At 33.8% G+C, this 19,066-nt stretch overlaps 1 protein-coding gene across 3 annotated transcripts in view; it reads right to left on the bottom strand.

Moving 5' to 3' along the window:
- LOC146997730 (uncharacterized) overlaps positions 1-19,066 on the bottom strand; it is a 94,765-nt gene that overhangs the window by 59,457 nt on the left and 16,242 nt on the right. For 2 of the 3 annotated variants that reach the window (XR_015040807.1, XM_085815638.1), the window contains exon 2: positions 3,535-3,680. The exons of the other annotated variant lie outside the window; for it this stretch is intronic. The gene's annotated coding sequence lies outside the window, so the exon portion shown is untranslated. The remainder of the gene's footprint in view (positions 1-3,534; positions 3,681-19,066) is intronic. 3 annotated transcript variants of the gene reach the window in all.

Here is a 19,066-nt window from a genome sequence, read left to right as displayed (position 1 = left end):
ACGGAAACGCCGACGCCCTGTCTAGAAGACCTTGCCAAGAAAGCTGCCGATATTGTTCCAGGGTGGAAGCGAAATACGAGCTGCTGACTCCGGTCGCAAGACAAATTACAACATCAACATCGGCTGATCGAGACCCGTGGAGTGATGATGAAGTCAGGAAAGACCAGCTGGAAGACCGCGACATTAAACCCATACTTGATTTAATAGAGTCATCAAACAGAAAACCTACATGGCAGGACATTTCTATCTGTAGTCCTACAACAAAACAATACTGGGCACTCTGGGATTCACTTCACATTCGAAACGGCGTCTTATACCGGAAATTCGAGTCGGATGATGGGAAGACGTTCCGATGGCAACTGATACTTCCAAGATCCCGGATTCCTGATGTCCTCAAAGAACTACATAACAGCCCTACAAGAGGTCACTTTGGAATTATGAAGACCTTACAGAGAGTTCGTGAGCGCTTTTACTGGAATAATGCAAAGAATGACGTGCAAAAGTGGTGCCGATCTTGCGATGCCTGTGCAGGTCGGAAAGGACCGAGGAAACGCAGCCGAGGCAGACTGCAACGTTACAACGTAGGTGCGCCTTTTGAACGTATCGCCTTTGACATCCTGGGACCTCTGCCACGAACTGCTGATGGCAACAAATACATACTCGTTGTCATTGATTACTTCACCAAGTGGCCTGAAGCTTATCCTATTCCTGATCAAGAGGCAGTCACAGTAGCTGAGGTAATGATACAGCACTGGATTTCCAGGTTCGGAGTGCCTCTTCAGTTACATTCTGATCAGGGAAGGAATTTTGCCTCGGCAGTAATCAAAGAACTATGCAAACTACTCGGCATTGACAAAACTCAAACGACGCCATTGTATCCCCAGTCGGACGGCATGGTAGAGAGGTTCAATCGAACCATCCTTAATAACCTCTCATTAGTGGTTTCCAGAAACCAACAGGACTGGGACAAGAAATTACCACTCTTTTTACTGGCTTACCGCAGTGCTGTCCACGAGACTACCGGCTATTCTCCATCACAGATGCTCTTCGGTCGTGACCTTCGTCTGCCTTGTGATCTATTGTTTGGCCGCCCTCCGGATGCTCCTTCATCGTCTGAGGAATATATTCAAGATCTCCAGGCCCGGTTTGAAGTGATGCACAATTTTGCACGAGAGCGAGTCAACTTGGCGACGGAGAAGATGAAGACCCGATACGACACAAGAGCTACTGAACATCAATTCCACGAAGGAGACAAGGTGTGGTTGTGGAATCCGACTCGACGGAAAGGACTTTGTTCGAAATTACAGTCACCTTGGGATGGGCCGTACACAGTCCTAAACAGGCTGAATGACGTCGTGGTTCGGATTCGTAAGTCTTCGAACTCTAAACCTAAAGTCGTTCATTACGACAGGTTAGCTCATTACTATGGCCATAGTACGTAATGTAAATAATTGTAAATAGTATCAGACCATGGTCTTTTTTGTTTATAAATGTGTATTTGATTTGATTTGTATTTAGTATTTGATTTGTATTTAGTATTTGATTTGTATTTAGTATTTGTTTTGTATTTAGTATTTGATAGCATTTGATTTGTTTAAGTTAGTTATTGCATTTATTGTTTATATTGTTTGATATTGTAATGTAATGTTTATGCCTCAATTGCATTTATGCCACAGTTGTAAGTTTAGCTTCCTGTCCAGGGATTGTACTGCCCGGGACGTGCAGTCCTTGGGAAGGGGGCAGTGTTACGAATTTGGTATTTAAAAAGCTAATGTTAGTTCAATTATAAATTAAATGGTTTTATTTCTCGCGCAGTGCAGCGCGTGACGAATATTAAAAGAAAGCTAAGCCGGAAAAATTAAAAATACAAGAGCGCGTGCGTTAAATAAATAAATATCTCTTTTTGATTTCGAGAAAGTGCTGGAAAATTCTAGCGCGTGATTTTAAAATCTTATAAAAGGAGGAAAACATCTCAGTTTGTTGTAGTTGCTTAATTTGTTGTTGTTTAGAAAACTACTGTTGTTGATTGTAGCGAATTCGCGGATTAGCGTTCTTTAGCTGTTTTGAATTACGTTCTATTGGACATTTGAGTAGTTAAAAGAAAACTACTGTGAGATATTGTAATACTGCGTGATAATTTGAGAAAATTTAAGCATTTTTGTTGTGATAATAATAAATTTTTGTTCATTTTTCATCGGACTTGTGCATTCATTTAGTAACGAATCCGTACGCACGCAACAATATATTTTAATTGTTTATAATAACTATTTAAGGCCACTAGCGATGCAAAAGTCTAGTTGTTTAAAGAAAAATTAAATTTAATTTATAAATAAAACTCAATTACCGAACTGAATCTACACCATCTCAAGAACGTCATAATAAAGTCGAACTTTTTTTTTTTTTTTTTTTTTTTTGGCTACTGCATGCGATAAACTGCTCTTTTTTTTTTTCAATTGCGAGCGATAAACTTCTATAATTTTGAATGGATAAATTCAAAAGAGCAGAAAATGTCTTATTGAACTTTAATTTTAGGTATAATACACAGAAAAAACTATATTACTTCAGCTATATTACATAGTGGGGTTAAAAAATCAAATTTTGGAGCCGTGTGACAATAAGTTGCATTAGGACATTAATATAATTTGGAAGAAACAACAGATAGTGTAGAACTGCCATATATAAGAATGTTTCATTCAGTTTATTTACAATTTCGACTTAATGTTCGCTATTGTTAGCAGCCTCGCGATTTTATTTTTAGTCTCATAATTTATATTATTTTAGTCGCAAAGAATATCATGATAACTTAAAAATTATTTTTATTTTTTAGTACATTTAATTAAAATTATGTTATTTAAATTCTTTTTATGTATTTTATTATTCATATTAAGCAGTTTCTGACAGAATGCAAAGCTCTTCATTAGTTTAATATTGATAAAATTTTGGGAAAAATAAGTATCAAAGGAAAAACTATTCCACCTATAGAAAATACACAAAGAATATGAAAACAGGCGGACTAAAAGTTATTGCGGCTGGAGTTGCTGGCCATTTGACGACGGTTTGTGGCGTATGCTAGTGCATTTAAATATCAGAACAATTGCAATACAGAAATAGTTTATTTTAATGATAATAAATGGTAAAATAACTTCTATTACCGGCGTAAATCTTTTGAATTCATGACGCACATCATTATTTAAAGTGGTTTATTTATTTAGTTTAGTGGTTTGTTTATTTATTTTTAAAATTTGGTTGCCAGTTTTTTTTTTTTTTTTTTTTTTTTTTTTTTTTCAAAAACTGCTTTAAGTTTCTAAACTTTTCCTGATACATTTATTGAAACAACTTGCATAATACAACTAGCCTGTTGTATTTAAGAATTAAGATTTTGAACACGAGTTATGAAAGATTTCCAAAAGTTAGAATCTGGAAATTGTTACAGTGTGGAAAGTCAACAATTTATATCTCTTTTCGGAGCTTGGACTCGATTGAATAGATAGGTAATTGAATGTTATATTAAGGGTCGAAAATCATTTGGATTACCTTTGCTTGAACAGGCACAGCGTTGCGAAATGCGTGCAAGTTCGAAGAAAACTTGTCGGTATAGGAAGTTAACAGAGGTCTTTAACCTGTCGTAACTATCCACACGAAGTCAATGGTCCATGTCTTTGGAGGTAGTGGTTTCAGAGCTAGAAAGTTTAAATAAATATTGCCATTATATTTTTGTATACATAAATATAAATTATGATAAAGAGTAACTATAATTAATGTTTAATTAAATTTATCTTGATCTCTTGAGAATTGTGAAATTAATCTAATGAAAACAAAAGAGAAAGGAGGTACAAACATTAATATAGAGATTAAAAATTAATATCATTAAATACTCCTTCCCCCATGGTGAAATCACCTAGCATTATCTTTTGATGATTATTTATATTTATATCAAGATCATTCGACTATTGCTAAATTTAAGTTTTAATTGAAATTATTTTTAAGCCAGTTTATGACTATTTTGTCTAATGAAATGCATAAAAACTCATATTATTATGTTACAGTAAAATTTCGTTTGTTCCAACTAACTGAGGGAATAAGCATACGGAAAACACTTCCGGGTACAGCAGCATTACTCGAAAGTTCTTTTCAGATCCATTTTTCATTTCCGTTATTTTCAGCAAACAATATAAGGAATAGTGTATGTAAAAATACTAAGCATTAAAAAGAAGAGAGTGGATCAAAAATTACAAAAACAGACTAACTCTTAATTTTGTTACATTTATCACTTTTATTGGACTGCTATCCTTAAATGAATAGCAAAATTCTTTAAAGGATATGCTATAATCAAAAACACTTATTCTAATATTACACTGAAAAGCTACCTTGCATTTAGGTAGATTTTATAAAAATTGTTAATTTCAAAGGCGATCTGACATAGGTCCTTCATGTTGTGCTTTTGAAGAGTCCATGCTTCTGTCATGTTTTGCTTTTCATCTTCCTCGATTTGCTTCTGAAGGAGTAAGGCATTTCTGTGAAAATAGTTACTTTGTTTGATAAGACTGTAAAAGGTTATTCCAGGCTTTATTGAGCGCGATATAATTAATATACACGTTACTTTAAACATCTCAAATTTACCAATAAACGGTAGATCACGATTTAAAAAATCATAGTAAAATTCCTCAATATGAAAGCAGCAGAGTGAAAGAATAAAAGGTCCAAGCCTCGGAGAGACTGCAAGTCCTTAGTATAGTAAGCAGAAAGATGGGTTTAATTACAGGAATTTCAGTTGGAGACTTGTGCATTATTATTATTTTGTTTTTTTCTTTTCACCTTCGTATAGGAAAGCGAGAAGATCAGTCAGACTTTGAATTACTGAAATGATTCTTATTACGATGCTTTTCTTTCACAACCTCACAGATTAGAGATGTGTTTTCCTAAAAAATGTACACATTTTGGTTCAGATTGTTCAGGAAGAGAGCAAACACATCATCACAAGTGACAGGGCGAGAGACGCCAGGCATTTGCACATGATGAAACTATTAGTAAAGAAATTTGCTTTAATTAAGACACAATAACACGCCGAATAAATACTAATTCAGAAGTCAAACAACAAATTTGCTTTAGTTTGCGCCTTCCATGACGTCTTTCCACTTTTGACTTTGACTACATTAAGAATATGTATCTAATGTAAAGATATTGCATACGATGTATTGCAGAGGTTGCAAGAAATGTCAGTCTTGGAGAGAACAAGATGAAATAGAAGCAGTTTTTCGCGGAGTGTTCTTCTTCTCAGAAGTTGTTTATTTTTGGAGATTTGGAGGTATTTATTACATAAATGTTGATAAATATTAGTTGGGTCTGTGCTAATGGAAAAGCGGTAACATAACTTTTAAGTTTTTATCCCCATAGATATTGAATACGCCATTACTGCATCATAACTGAAAGCAGTATCCTGAAGATAAAGAAGGAGAGAAGGGAGGAGGGCTGTACGGTCATAACTGTCATAAGCTAAGCTTCATTGCTGGGCAACTATACCTTTTTAGGTCACAGAAACTAGAGTACGGATTTTGCCTACATGACTTAATTGTTCAAATTTATGACCGCTTGTTATAACAGCAGACTAATCGTAGTGAAGCAAACACGAACTGATATGCAGTCGACGATTTCTCTGAGTCAACTACGCATTTAAGCACGCGCAATTTTACATTCTATTAGTTACGACTTAAATCCTGTTCAACAGGTGTGAATGGAATTTTTCATCTTAAGCTTACGACAATAATGCCGACTAAACCTTCGTGTGAACCACCCTAAGAAGGCAATGTACTCAACATAATATGCAACTAAAATTTTCAGCGAAAAATACAGCTTATACGGTGAAGTACGGGTTACAGTATTTATATATTGAGTCGCTAGGACATGATGCAAAGGTAAGAGAAGCAAAAACCATATTTAAGTAAAAAAATAATGGGCACAACAAAGCAAAAACGAATAAAACGGCATTTATTGAAAAAAAAAAAAAAAAAAAAAACAATAAAGAGAAACTAAGATGTTCGAATTTTGAAAACAGTGAGCCCTTTATCTTCAAGATAGGATTAAAGTAAATGTTATTTACTTAAGAAGGTAAATATTTTGAATATGAAAGAAAATCCAATTCACCAACTGAAAATGCTCTGCAGAAAATTTCCGCAAAACCAAAATTGAAATTATGGCAAGTGACTATGAGGAGCCAGTGAAAACTCATTTTTTATTGTGAAATTTTGACATTTCTTTAATGTTCTCTAATGGGAAGTTTTGACATACTTTCCTATGGCGAATGCGTATTAAACCTCATTGACAAGATATGCCATAAATTTCCGAATTCCGAATGTCACACACACGCACCCACGGAGACTCTTCTTTTTACATATGTAGATGTTGCTATGTAAAATAGCACTCTTTCTTACTAAGAAATAAAATTTACGTCACTAATATAACTTTTACAAGGAAAAAACTTGTTTTCAGCGAACCAAGTACATTTCGCCTGAGACACTTAGTCGTCTTTTCCTGTCCAACGGCGATGGAATATGCCTAATCCATTTCTTTTGTGATATAATTTCATATTATGCCCCTCGGAGTATGTTTTTGATGAAGGCAATAACTGAGACGAACCACTGCAACTGCAGTTCCCCTGTCTTCACAACTTCCTTAACAAAACAAAAGTAATTCCGTCTATTAATTGCTAAAGAAATCAGAAATACGGTGTCAAAATTAGGACAATAAATTAACTTGCCAGGATGAAATATAAATGTAATACTACAATCTGTATATTGCGAACAGCAATATAAAGGCTGTTTTGATTTATTTAATTACTGCAAGACACGCGGGCTATCTACTTAAGGGGAGGGACGCTTCTGTGGAAACTTCCGAGGGAAAACTAGCCCGTACCCACGTCTCACGTGGGAAAAAAAAAAAAAAAAAAAGCAAACAGCCATGCAGCCAGACCGTTCATCTAGAATCGAGCCCTCGTCGAATAACACCAGTGTTCACCGACTTTAGTACTCAGCTGCTGGTGGATAGTGACGAAGGGAATGTAAGAGAAATTGTTCCTATTCCGGTGAGCAAACCAACATGAACTTTCTAAGTATTTTAGTTCCTGTCTGTAGTTAATGTAACTTTAAGAATTTATAGCTGTAATTTTTTTTTTCAAATCATTTGTGCATAATTAGAAATTTAAAATTTTGTATAGTATACAAGTAGCATACCTGGTAATGCATTGTTTAAATTTCTTAATACTTAATGAAGAAATCCAATCTCATTGGCATGGGCACAAGGTTGGCATAGCGGGTGACATAACTGAACACAGATAGTTCACTCCGGATTTGGTGCCTGGCAAATTGGTTGCCTTTTCCCACTCGTATTTAAAATTTCTTCACAGAGGTATTTCTCCTTAGTCAGATCCACTTTATTCTAATCAACTAGCGGAAGTACCCGGCGTTGCCCGGACGTTACGTAGAGTGAGGAGGCTTTATTTAGGGCAAGGATGTCAGAATCCGCCGCACAAAGCAAGTAAGCTGGAAAAAACGCGAAAGAAATATCAAGACCCCACATGACAAATTGTCCTGTAGCGACTGGCTTTTAATATGGACGGACGGGTTATTTCACGCTCCGAGTAGGAGCGAATAAAATTGTATTTTGAGTGGGTGACGGTTCCAAACTTTTTTTGTTTTTGACTTGTACGCGAAATGATAATCTTCATTTTGATATATTGTTTGTGCTTGTACGTGTCTATGCTGCGGTTAAAAGAAAGAAGAAATCTGATATGAGCATTATATGACTTGTATGTACAGTCTATTAAATTGTGCCCACTTTTGGCTGCATTTTAAAATTCGGGAATGTTCAAAAGGGATATTTGCGTTGAAATCTGATAATCGAAATTTTTCGCAATTACAATGCTCCCTGTACTTCTTGTAAAGAAGTAATAATTCTATGCTGCTGACCTTATATTAACGCTGCCGGAGTATTCTCCATCAAAATTTGGGGCGGAACTGCTCAGCTAGTGAGGCGGAAGTGTAACTGTACGACTACTTGCGAAATTCTAGTGTTACGCACACTTCCACCTACATTTGTACCTGTTATTATATGAAAAAAAAAAAAAAAAATCATAAATTAATAAAGTAAGATTACTTAAATGTGTTTCTGCATTTTTTTTGGGGGGGGGCATCATTAGCGTTAGGCTTGCCATAAAAATCTAGTGAATCACTGATTCACTAAAATTTAAGTGGGATGGCAACGTTCATTATAATCAGATGACGCGACATGCTGTGAAAATAAATCTTTTATTTTTCCGATGAGAGAAGGTAGACGATTCCGCCATTAAGACGATGACGCGATTAAAAGATGTTTGAATGTAAAGACGATTCCTTCTCTTCATCTGTAAATAATCTCATCTATTTCCTTCTACGTATGTAATTACTTTGTAGTTTGTAGCAACTATTCATGTTTCATTAAATATTCAAGTTTTACATAAATCGGACTAGTTTATTAGCCCCTAGACAGCCACATCGGAAGAAAGTTTACAAACATCCTATTCCTAGACAGTAAGTACCGATTCTACATTTATATATATATGTATAATTACAAAAAAATTCTTTTGAAAACAAAGCACAAACATGCCTAGTTATTTTCGCGCATTAAGCTGCAGAAAAATTATCATTAAAGACATAAAGTAAGAAATTTAGAGCTAATATTTCACAAGGACCAGAAATTGAAATTCATAATCAATAAATTTCAAATAATCCTAGAAATGCAACAATAAATTTAAAAATGTTAAAACCAAAACATTTCAAACAAGCAAATCTCTCTTCAAAAATTATGAAATTTAAAGAAAAATGAACAAAAACAGAAGAGGAATTCAATCAATCTCAATGTCACTTCATCAGGGGGGAGGAATTTTGAAACTAATTGAAATATCTCTTCCACAAAAATCCTTGCTTTTCTGTATCTAGATATATATATATATATATAAATTTTAGTAAATTTTACCAAGCTCGAAGAAAATTGGAGAACTAATACGGCGCTATGTAATGATTTCAATAAGAACCAGACCTTTCTTTCTCATCAGTTATTAACCCATAGGGTCGTTAGGCCCAAAGAGCTATTAGTCTCAAAATGGCATTTTGTCATTAAAACGTCGTTACACTATCTGCGTTGATTGACTTTTCACACTTCGTCACCAAATACTATTATTGCCATGCATTATATCTAAAGAAACTAAATAATGAAGAATCTGCATGAATACTTGAATATTTCTTGCGTTGTAAAAAAACAACGGCCCCTAGAGCCATAAAATTTTGAATAACATAGTCCTCCAACCGAACGTGGGCACTTGGAAGCCCGAATTTTGAATTTCGGTTTTGTTTTATTATCTATTTCAAATTTTGTAAAACTTCGACGAATTCTTGATTAACAAATTCAACAATTTCAAAGCGAGTAATGGCCACACTGTACGAAAAGAAAATTATCTCCAGCGCGCGAGACTATGTATCGGAAATTCTAAAATTTGCTGTTTTTAAATATTTTGTGATATTACTGTTGAATTGGATTTTATGTGATTTTTGTGCGAAGAACACGATATTTAATAAATAAAGGCAACACAAAAAACTTAAAAAAAGGAAAAAAAAAAAAACTTTTGGGCGTAATATAAAATTTGAAAAGCTTTCAGATTTTTTTTCTTTCTTTCTTTTTTTTTTTCCTTTTCCTTTTTTTTTTTTTTTTTTTTTTAAAGCTCCGGAAAGGAGTTTTTGATAAATCACCATCCACTTTCGCCGATTTCTTCACCGTTTTCAAAATATTCGCAAAAAGCTGATAGAAATCACATTTAAATTCTGCTTTAAAGACTCTACGCTACTTTGGAAGGCATTATACTGTTCTACAGAGCGACCGAACCCAATGGCATCTAAAGGTTTCATTAAGAACTGATAGCAAACGCGCAACAACGGCGACGTGGACCTAAGATGGATGACTTAATTTCAAAATTGACATTGTGAAAAATATTACTATTTATTTTTTGTAAAAAAGAAATTGTAAATTCTTCGCTTAGCATGAATAACGTCCACTGACAGCTGAAACGTAGCAACGGTTACGTAAGCCTAAGATGGGTTACGTAAGAATATAATAACTAATATAAATGCCTTGGGTGTGGACTTCTTGAGGTAAATTTTTCAAATCCTATGTAAATAGTGACCTTCCTCTTGTTCTGAAGGTCAAGTGTGCAAAATTTCAAGATCGATATATAACTGTAGATAAAAATAAAAATATTTCAATCAGGGCAGTGCCAACATATTTCTTTTAAATTGTCGAGTTTCTCGAAAGACAAATACATTGCAAGTGGGTATTGCAAAAGACAAATATAGTATCAGACAAATATATTGCGAGTGCCACTCCTTTCCTACCGCCTAGTTTTGTAATTAAATCTGAAACATAAATAAATAACTTTACGTTTTGCCAGAGAGGCAACACAAGCTTTACTGATGACCCATAAGACAGATACTTACCGCGTTGTACTGTGAATTAACTAACTAATTTATCTTTTGTATTTGTACGTCGGATTTTAATTTTTTTCTCCGTAAAATGCTAGCAGTAATAAATGTTGAACAATGCTTCCTCCTGCTAATTTTTAAATCGTCATACGGACTCAGCACCTGGCATACTGGTATGGGATGCCATCAGATATGTATCACGGTCAACTTCTGTTCGCATACCCGGTATTGGGGACAAAGTGTTGAATGCGTATGCAATGAGAAATTGTAGAGAAATTTCTTACTATGTGCAAAAAATAGATTTTGTAAATGATACTCATAAGCCGAAAGATTATATTTAATGCTCTTTCAATTGAGAATAAATGATTTTTTATTCAAATAAGTCTAGAATGAGCACAAAAGCTGGTGCGGCCGCACAGGGTGGCAGAATTCAGAGGAGACATAATTTTTAGAATTTAGAGAGTCACCGAGCAACAAAATTAAAGGATGGAAACATCTTTCAAAGTTAGGGAAGATACGGAGACGCAAAATTTAGGAGCAGCAAAATTTTTTTTTTTAGAATTTAGGGAGCGGAATCCCTTAGTAGCAGAATTCAGGACCCACAGAGGCTACACCAGGCCGCAAAATATTTAGCGCTGTCTTCGAATCCTTAAGTACATGCAAGAATTTATTCATTCGACTTGAGATAAGGCTTAAGCATATGCGAGAAATAGGTGTAAAGTATAATAAATAACTAAACTAATATAATTCAGGCTTAACTTCGCCAGCGAGCGACAGAAGCAAGAAAATCTTTAATGTAACGAACAGCATGTTTTGCGTAGACTATCTCATAATACATCGAACGCAAACTAAGCTTTTTGATGATAGCGGCGAATTTAAAGGTTTTCAAATATGGCAAACTAAAAGCGAAATTTTCCAATTAATGAAATTTGTAAAGAAATGCATAGTAGTGATAAATGAGAAGATATAACATAGATATAACAGAAGTTTTTCATTGCGATGGCAATGTTCCAATTATCAATCAATTAACGGAACGGAATTTAAGTCAATTAAAATGTAGTATTGTTCTAAATTCAGAAAATATCGCTACCGACATAGAAAGTGACATAGAGGTTGTTTAGAAGGAAATCGTTTCGATTGAAATTAATAAGGAATTCTCGACACGGCAATTACAGGACCTGAACAACGAAATTTTAATACTGAATAAGAAATTATGTCTATCTATAGAATTAAAGAGAATGTATTAGCACAAAAAACGTAGCAGCTTAAACAGCTTACATTGAAAGGAATTATAAAAAAGCAAAAAAAAATAAGTATTAAACTTTTTTTTTGGTACATTTTGATTCTCTTAATGTCACAAATGCTTCATTAGTTCATAAACCCCAGTTTCATAATTTTAAACGTAGTTTTAAACCAGTTTCATAATTTTAAACCCAGTTTCAAAGTTTTTGATTGCCATCTAGATGTTGATTACAAAGTGCTTCTGCTGTGTTGGATCAGTTGCAGCAGATTGGATGGCTTAGTTTCCGCAGTTAGCCACCTGAGGCATTTAACTGAACGTACACCATGCTGCTTGTTATAATTTCTACGTCATCTTACTAAATTGAAACTGATGATCTAATGTTCGAAAAAACTCAAATCCGGAATCGCCGAAGTCCTAACGAGTCCTTATTTTGGATTTAGTACTGCATATGGTTATATGTGCTAAAACGTATTTGGAAAAAAAAAAAAAAAAAAAAAATTAGCTGTGACAGTATTTCTGATCATGTGTGAACGGAACGTTGCAGAGTCATCAAGTTTATTTCGGAGAAGAAAACGAAAAATCACCGATGCCAAGACCAGCCAAGATTTGAACTCCGGACCTTCCGACTGCTAGCCGGACCTGCTTCCAGTTACACAAGAAAAGAAGCAGCAAGGAAGGAAAAAATTCCTCAGAACGTGATTTGAAAGTCGGAAGAAATATACGTATCTTAATTACTTTTTAAAAATTTCAGTTTAGCTCTAATTTCACCCTTATAATTTATTCGATCCTGCTTCAATTTCCGAGAGCTATTCTCTTGAACATTAAGCTCTTTCTAATAAAAAGCGTAAATCTGTATTCCACCACCAGGAATAATGAGTTTTAAGGAATCGCTTTCTAGATCATTCGAACGCGTTTTTTGGAAAAATTCAGTGCTCTTGAAACAGTCCGAAAAATACCGCTATTCCTGATAATTTTCAAAATTATTCCAAAAGATCGTAATGATAAAGAAAAGTGTCCGATAATATTCTTCATTGTAACATGGCGATCGCTAAGCCCCAGATTTCTGACTTGATCGATGTGTTTCTTATTAGTTGAAGTGGATGTCTACTAGAACACAATTCAACTTCCATGACATCTTTGTTATTTCAAACATCTTAGGTCACTCAAAACTCTTGTATTTTGATAAAATGTTGTCCTCAAATTGGCAAATATTGTTTTGAAAATTTCATATATTTTTGTAGCAGAAATTCCATTGCTAAATCAAAATCCAACTCATGATCACTTACATTCACCATTTTGGAAAAACGTCAAAGCATAAATTAAAGACGGGTTTTACAAGCCATAAAAGGAAATGAAATTCAGATGCCTGATGTTGATGAAAATAATAGCAACTTTTGGGAAAACTTTAAGAGCAATTTCTTTGACAGGCACATCTTAAACGAATCATTCAAGATACATTTTGATACCAAAAGTATAATCTAATGAGCGCTTCTTGGAATTTTATATGAATGAGCACCTGACTTATTTAAGTTCATAAATAAAACATTATTCATCTTAAACTGGATGGTGATGACACCATTATGACACACGTACAGAAAGTTACGGAGTTCTTTTGTTATAACATTAAAAGGAATTTTGTTTTCAAGTTTCTAATAAAGTACTTATCTAATTATTGGTTTCTGAGTTAAAGAGATGTTGTTATTGTTGAAGAATTGTTTCCAGAGCCTCAAGAAGGTTGGACTTCTAGTTCTACCCCCAGGTTTGAGGGAGAGCAACAGGGGAGGGGATTCGAGGGTCTCCCACCTTCTTCCCTACCACACGAGAGGACTTTCGGCTCGCCATATATTTAGAGTGCCCCTCCCCATGTCGCAAAGACGTTATACATTTACAGACATTCATGCCTTCTCCGGAATTCGAACCTCGGCCCTTCGGTACCGCAGAGGTTCCCCTAACCACTATACCCTCTGGGCGGCAGTTAAAGAGATGGCTCAGTAAATTAAAAATTGGTTTTGGATTGACTTATACATAATGTTGATTGATACATATGTTATTCTGTTTAACCTGTAATTTATTTTTGATGTTTTTAAATTGATGCAACCTTATATTTTTAGTAAACAAATTTGAATTGTTATCTTTGATATCTATTTCACGTACTATAAACCTATAAATTGTAGTTTCTTTAATGACATATGTTTTCATGAATGGTAATTGCTGATTTAAAGTTATTTTAAACATTTGCATTTCTGTGAATTTTAAATCCTTTTAACTGTTATTAGTGGGTCATTTTATAAATATGGTCTTGATAGTCCTGCAAATAAATATTGCGTAATGAAACGCTGACCTTATTTTTCCCAAAAAAATAAGATAAAAGTAATTTGCAACACTAATATTTTATCCAAGAAGTAGCCAAAATATTTAATTTCTTTATTAAGATGTATAAGAAATACCTGAGAATCCAAAAGATCTATCAATCGTGCGTAATTTGACACATATCGGATGAAAAAGAAATCTCAAAGTTTTTGATTGCCATCTAGATGTTGATTACAAAGTGCTTCTGCTGTGTTGGATCAGTTGCAGCAGATTGGATGGCTTAGTTTCCGCAGTTAGCCACCTGAGGCATTTAACTGAACGTACACCATGCTGCTTGTTTCTTTAGAGGTAGAGGAAATATAGCAAGTGTATGATTATTATCGTTTCCTTGCTCGTATAATTTAAAGAAATCAGATAGAAACTTGCAGGTGAAACTTGGTCAGCCTCCCTTTCGTTTCATGTATTTATTGTCCCTTTGTGGTTTGTATATTTCAGGAGAGAATTATTTGAATAATTAGATCAATCATTTTGAATTACATGACAGTTCCCGTTAAAAAAATACGGAAAACATCCAGTTGAACAAAGCGACCAAACATATTATTTCAACACTTAAATTATTGAACGTTCTTCATAAGTTTAATTAAAGGAGAAAGAATCCCATGTTTCCTTCTTCAAACTCACCAGGCCGCAATAGGCGGTACTATGATTGATAACTCGTGTCAGTGATTATTTTACTTTCAGTAATCAACAGATTTTTATCTCTTTACACGTTACATGAGATAAAATTACGCATTAATTAACCTAAATACCTAATGCGCCATTTTTTGAGAGTTTTCAAATATGATAACGTGGAGCTTTTCATAACCAGCTATAGTGAATGCGAATATTAAAGACGAAATATACTGTATTAGTATTATTGTCTTAATTTACAGAAGGTATAAGAAGTCCTTGTATTATTAAATTATTCGTACAGATTATGTTTAATGCTATAAAAACTCCTTACTCCGGATACCTTATAACGGGCTTCTGTAAAGAAACGGACTATCATTTCTACCTGCTCAGTCTACAAACCACCGGGACATGCACTACGTGAATGTTTCGGTTGGTCATACCTAAAATGCTTCTTCTCGCTTCTCATCGACATCCTGCCTAAGGCTGTGGTGCCTAACGAATTAATGCCATCCCTAGGGAAAAAAAAAAAAAAAAAAAAAAAAAAAAAAAAAAAAAAAAAAAGCTACCGACAGACACACATTTTCTGATTCAAGCACACATAAATTGCTGGACAGAATCTATGTTAGAATCCCGGCATAACTCATTTTGCACATTTCCTACTCAAAACGAACAAAGACTCTACAGCGGCCCCCGAACTAAAAGGAGAGTGGATGTTAACTCATCACTTTCTTTAAGTCGTGTGAGTCTCGTTTTTCCCCAGTCGCTCTTTAAACAGGGGAGAATGTGGCTCAGGGAAGAATGTCTTTAAACAAGGCATAATTACATTCCGTGCGTGAGCGAAGTGGTTCGCAAATTCATCCATCCATTAGATTATTTAGAATTACGGCAAAAGGGTCAAAGGGGATGGGTGCTTTCGTAAACGACTTCTAACTTTAACGGAAACTAGCTCGTATTTTCCTTACACTTGAGGAAAACCAGGTAAACTCTCATGCAGCCAGCTTGTTTGCCAGAGTTTGGATCCAGTGTTAAATAATTTTACCGATCTGTAATGGGCTCGGCAAGTGAGAGATCAGTGGATCGAATCTTGGCGAGGGGACAGCTGACTTTTCGTGTTTCTTGCTACCGAAATCTTATTGGTTTCTTCATCCTGACGCAATATTTCTGCCGCTGTGCAATTCTGGTGTAATCATTGTGTTAAGTTGTAATTATTCAGCTCAGGAATTAATCCTGGCATAATATTCTTTCTATTGTGTCCTTGTGGTGTAATCAAGAATTATCCCACTCAATCAGCATCTCAACCAGACAAGTGTTCGATTCCTACCAAACCTCTGTTAGGTGAGTTCTTTAATTTAAACTGTAAGTTTTTATGCCAGGGTTATAATTTTTTGTTTAAAAATTTTACATAAAATTTCGTTGATGACTTTCTAAAGTTTAACAGCAAAGTTTACCGTTCTTAGAAGGGGAAAAAAAAAGAGAGAGAGAGAGAAAGATCAACATGTTGCAGAAAAATTCTATAAATTACGAGTACATGGAAATGCATGGTACGCAAAAGCTTTCTCGTACATTCTTGCTGAATATAAATTGTTATATGAAATTCTCACTGGGACAGAATCGGGTTAAGCGGCTCGCAAACCTGGCGGCCGCCAGGGCACCGAGCTTGGAAGGAGCCCCGTGAACACACGGACATCTGAAAATACAAACTTTTTTTAGTTTAAGAACGATTATTAATTAACATTGTTTACTACAATTAGCTCAATAGAATAGTGTATTCATTAGCCCATTTTATTTAAAAGTAAAATGGACAAAATGGTTAATTTTGTCACGTTCTATCTTCTTACTTTATCCTTTCTTAGAAATTATGTATTGAAACATGCCAAAAATGACTACACCTGTAGTTCCAAGATATTTTGCGCTCCCATAGAGAGGATCACCTTGCAGTAAATGATTATCATTGATGTGCTTATTTGCTCATTTTCCAAGAAGTGCTGGTTAGTTTTCAGATACTTTCCGGAAGTGGAGATTGTAAAAAGTTTCTAAGCCTTTTTTTTTTTTTTTTTTTTTTTTTTTTTTGTTTGACCGACGATCTTTTATTAATAACTGTGGATGAGCCATTAACCCTCTGACTGCTCAATTTGTGGACCGAAATCGCTACCAAAATTGTATTTTTTTTAATCTATATATATTGGAGAATTGAAAAATGCACTTTTCTTTCTAGAAAATATTTTTTATATAGATTTTTATCATGAGAATGTATAAAATTTATCATGAGAATGTGTAAAATGTATAAAATTTAAGAAAATATAAAGTGCTGAGGGAAAAATACCTTAGAAATGCAGTTTAGCACGATAGAGTTCAAAACAGGGTTCAAGGCAAAGTCCAACTTCACTGTCTTTACACCAGATTCAATAAATCTAACTAATAATCAATCGAATTATTAATCTAATCAATAGATCTAATTAATAATTCAATAATTTAATTAAATAATCATGATAATCGCTGAACGTTTTCTAGCAGCCATTTCTGTAAGAAAAAAGCGGCAAAAAGTGAAGTTTGAGCGCCTTCAAATGCCGCAATTTAGTGGGCAACTAACAATATCTTTTGGCCAAAACGTAAACTAAACGCCTAATACTGTATATAATTTATTTCAGTGGTAAAACGGGATGCGTTCCTCAATAAAGGAAGAAAAACATATGCCCGCGGAAATCGCGGGATAAGCAAATTTTGCTATATTTTGAGTTGCCCGTGAAAATCGCGAAATGATCAGCCAGAGGGTTAAGCTCCAAGCGACTTCATCGTTTTCTAACTAATTTTGCCGGCACTATACACAAAAGTCGTCAATGATCAATCAAACCTTTGCCATATGGCTCTAACATCTTCAGTATTCAGACTGACTTCTTCAGAGTAGATTACTTATAATGTAATAATATAATGTCGTTTATGTTGTTTTATAATAATTGTTCGCGATTAAATGACATTTCAGTTTTATTACAATTTAAAAAATTACCGTATTATGAAGATTAATTAGAATTTTAAAATTGCAATATTTTGAATGAAAATAAATTTTCTCAAATTTAAACATACTTTTAAATTAACTTCATTTAACAATACTAGAAAATTATTTCTGATACTTATATTTTAATTTTGGATAAAATCCGATCTGGAATAAAACAATGAAACTTTGCTTAATTATGCCACTTATTATTTTTCTTTTTCACATCACAGCAGCGTATTTCCTCCCATAATGGCGCATATAAAAACAATATGGGTTTTTAAAAATATTTTCCAGTAAGTTTATTAACGTTTATACCACTATTATGGTAAATAAATAATGCTTCGAAAGGAATATACTACATATGTTTGCTATAAGTTTCTCTTCCGAACATATGTTTTCATTTGCATAAAAAAAGAAAATATAATGATTATAACGATAAAATTTTATAACTGGTCTTTATCTATATAAATGTTTTTCAATTCAATTCATTTACAGAAACTTTATATTTTAAACAACATACTTTATATCCCTTAAGTGTTTTTAATATAACTTCATTAAGAGGGAAAGAATTTTCATTTAAAAGAAGTTAATTCATTGTAAGGAAACATTCTTGTGGTTTTAGTTTAAAATGCATTTAAATTAAAGGAAAAAGAGAAAATTCATCTACCATTTTATCCTTTTTCTTCCCAGATGTATAAATACAATCGATTTTTATATGAAACTAAATGATATAATCTTATTAAATTTAGATTCTTTATTACTTGTAGTGTTAAAAATTACAAAAAATACTAACATACATTTTAATAAGCATAATATGAACTCCCTTATTTTGTTCTGTCTGATAAGAGCCTAATCAGTTATTTCTGAGGGTCGTTTCGTAACACTTTTGGGAAAAAACAAATTTAAAATACATGACATGCGTATAGTAAAAACAACTTCATTGAAAAATTATTCCGGTCAATCGGATATGAAAATAACTGTTAAATTTCAATTTTAAAGAGTAAAAGTGCTTTTAAACTTCTGAAGTTTAAAGAGTAAAAGTGCTTTTAAACTTCTGAAGTAATTGTCAGTCATTATATACTTTTTTTATTTTTTAATTAGATTTTAATAGTGAGAGCTTAATTTGTTGAAATTTTGGTAAAAGGTGATGCTTTCGAAAAATCCCAAAGTAATGCGAAAGAACTTACAGTGTTAGATCCTTGCATAAGTGATAATACAGCTTTCCGTCCTGCTGTTCTAGGTAATGCAATGATTGAGCATATACTTTTAAACAAGCCTCAAAATATTAGAAATATAGAAACTTTTAAGATCGGTGTATAAGGATCAGATTAAATGTATAACAGCGGG

The sequence above is a fragment of the Stegodyphus dumicola genome, chromosome 4 (genome assembly GCF_044657685.1).
Source record: "Stegodyphus dumicola isolate Sdum_Otavi_A_Nest chromosome 4, ASM4465768v1".
In the NCBI taxonomy this organism is placed as follows: Eukaryota; Metazoa; Arthropoda; class Arachnida; order Araneae; family Eresidae; genus Stegodyphus; species Stegodyphus dumicola.
This window is presented reverse-complemented; position numbering and strand designations above follow the sequence as displayed.